Genomic DNA, 3510 nt, shown 5'->3' with positions numbered 1-3510 from the left:
GTGGTCGTAACTATGGAAATGTATAATGTGATAGAAAAATGAATCAACCCAATCAAGTTAGCAAAGGAGGCAATATGGATAATCACAATAAATTAGTAAGTGCCTTGTATTAACTTCCTCTACATAATAAATGCTATTTGCGGAAGTGAGACAACCCCTTTAATGTAATAGTCTGCTGTGTGTTTTCCTTTGCTTGAAGAAAACATAGCATAAAAGCAGGTAGGTTGTTGAAAAAACCCACATGAAGTTTTTGATGCTTTTTTTTTTTCTGCCACATCCAAAACAGCTCCCTAAGCAGACAGTGCTGTTCTCCCATTGGTCTCAGCTAGAGATGAGTAAAGCGAGCTTCGGATGCTACATAACAATTTGTTATAATACTATATGGAGATTTGTCTCTGTACAGTATTATAATGTATGGGCTTTGATGAGCCGAAGTAAGACTTCACTGAATAACGTTGGTAATTGATTATTACAGTGAAAAACACTTTAAAACTTGGAACCGAACTCAGCTTTGGTTCCGAGTGGTACCTTGGAACCGAAGACGAGTTCGATTCCAAGGTTTTTCACTGTAAAAATCAATTATCAAAGTTATTCAACAAAGTCGCACGCGATTTCATGAATAACTTACTTTGGCTCATCGCATCTCTGTAACATAGTAACATAGTACATAAGGCCGAAAAAAGACATTTGTCCATCCAGTTCGGCCTGTACATTATTATAACAATTTTTTGAGCAAAGCGACTTCGGATGTAGTATCTGAAGTCGCTTCGCTCATCTCTAGTCTCAGCCTGAGGACACTGCTAATACCCTGTGCGAGGAAACGGCAAATATACCGATAAACCCTTTATTAAACGTTGAAAATATTTTTTTTTTTACATCACCATATTCTGAACCCATAACTTTTTTATATTTATATCTACTAAGCTGTGTGGGAGCTCATTTTTTTGCAGGACAATCTAGTTTTCATTGATACCATTTTGGAGTGTGTGACTTTTTGATCACATTTTATTAAATTTCTTTAGGTAAGAAAAGCGATGAAAAAATGGCAAATTGGAGTTTTCGGACACGGTGATGCCCATGTTGTTTATATTTTTTGTTATTTATGTATTTTTTTTATTCTACGGGAAGGGGGTGATTTTAACTTTTATATTTTTTTATATGTTTTTTTTTATAGTTTTGAGCTTGTATTTGAGCCAACAAAACCAATTTTTTTTTATTATTCTGAACCCTCACTCATGATTGGAGGAAAATAGCTCATTTCTTAAGGGCCTGCCACCTGCTGGCCAAAATAATAATTGCAGCTTTAATACCCTGGGTCTCTTCAGAGACACCCAGCATATTGAAATCAATTACCGACATCATTGGCCGAGAGGATGCCGGTAAGAAGCCTGGAAGCGTTAGCTTCACCCTTTATGGGCGCCATGTTTGCACTTCGCTCCAACGTCGTACATGTACGGCCCTGGTAGCGAAGTGGTTAACCCCTTTAAGGCCTAATACACATGAGAATATCCACGGATTTGCAAAATACAAGATACCGGGCGTGTGCAAGCCGCATTTTACTACTAGAACTAGCTATTCTTGCCAGAATATAACATGTTTTATAATCTGCGGAACGGGCGACATCTGTGTACTGTCCGCATATTTTGGAGCCCCATAGAAATTAATAGGTCCATGTGCGATCAACAAAAATGTGGATCAGACCCAGACCAAAACTACCATAGTGTGCATAAGACCTAAGGCCGATTTCATACTTTTTAATTTTGGCTGTAATGCATATGGCATGGCCAAAGACGGCAGTGTAGCACTGGGTGACATGGTAATGGTAGCATAAAAGCCTAATGTTGAATGACTGTGCAGTGCAAGTTTCTTGGCACTAAGCCTCGCCTGTAACTCCCCCCCGATATCTACCTACACCCAGGCCACTTATTGTCCCACTAACAAGTAGTGTTAACGAAGTTAAAAGAAATAATACTTACCTAGCCCCGTTCCCTAAACAAACATAGAGCATCCTTCTCCCTCCCAACATCTGGCACAATGACCTGAAAAGCGGACAGGCCGATTCCTCGCGCAGGGAATGATCCTCGGCCTCTGCGCTCTCGCAGGGGACAGCTAGCTGCTTCACTATTGTATTCAACTGTATCAGCGTCCTCAGGACTGCCATCCCAAGACAGCAGAACAGCTGTCGAAATGAAGGACCACATCGCTTTGCAGGGACAGTCCTGATTTTCAGACACATTTTTTAGCAAATTCGGGCTGTCCCAGGCCAAAAATGGGCGTGACTAAAGACAACCCCATCTATAAGTAGGTGGCCCGGGTTTTGTATGCCCTGATTTTACCAACCTAAGGCCTCTTTCACGAGGCCGTCACGGATTTGCTCCGGATGCATCGCGTGTGCATTGCGGGAAACCCGCGCAAGTGCGAACGCAAATTCAGTCAGTTTTGACTGCAATTGCGTTGTTCAGTTTTTATCACGTGGGTGCAATGCAATTTGCATGAGCGTGATAAAAAACTGAGTGTGGTACCCAGACCCGAAGCCAGACTTCTTCACTGAAGTTTGGGTTAAATTTAACCCCTCAATCCACATTTTATTAAGCATTCTGTATTCAGAATGCTATTATTTTCCCTTATAACCATGTTATAATGGAAAATAATACAGTGAATTTACTTTATTGGGGTCCAGGGTTGCCCATCCCTATCATCTCCTAGCAACCATGCGTGAAAATCGCACCACATCCGCACTGGCTTGCGATTTTCACTCAGCCCCATTCATTTCTATGGGGCCTGCGTTGCGTGAAAAACGCAGAATATAGAGCTTGCTGCGATTTTCATACAACGCACAAGTGATGCGTGAAAATCAGCGCTCATCTGCACAGCCCCATAGAAGTAAATGGGTCCGGATTCAGTGCGGGTGCAATGCGTTTACCTCACGCATAGCACCCGTGCGGGAAAATTCGCCCGTGTGAAAGGGCCCTAAACGTAGGTAAATATGGGCCTGTCCAGCCGTATCGGAGACTGTCACAAGAAATCCTACAGGTTTGTAGTTCTTGGCAGATTGCAACCGTGTGTTGTGGCCAATGTTTCCATGTAACCCCAGCCTAAAACATAACGGGAGAAGGAACACTGGCTTACTTGCCCATAGCAACCAATCAGATTCCACCTTTCAATTTCCAAATGAGCTGTCAAAAATGAAAGGAGTAATCTGATAGGTTGCTATGGGCAACTAAACCAGTTCTACGTTACATCAGTTTTGATAAATCTCACATCCTAAAAGATTAGAAGAGGCTGAGGTCTGCTCTGCGCACAGGCCTCTCACTCCCCTCTGTGGTATGACTGCTATGAGGAGCCGCTTCCTTCCCTCCCAGGATGTTAATCTCCTCACAATTCCATGAACTCGCACCAGGACGCCGCCCGCTCCCACAACGAGGCGCCATCTCCCGCCCAATCCTCGTCCTGTGTAATAACCCTGTAACTGCCGGCCTGTCTGCCGCTCCCACTGCAGCATCCCAGGAG

This window comes from Bufo gargarizans, chromosome 3 (genome assembly GCF_014858855.1).
Source record: "Bufo gargarizans isolate SCDJY-AF-19 chromosome 3, ASM1485885v1, whole genome shotgun sequence".
Taxonomy (NCBI): Eukaryota; Metazoa; Chordata; class Amphibia; order Anura; family Bufonidae; genus Bufo; species Bufo gargarizans.
Note: the sequence above shows the minus strand (reverse complement) of the source record.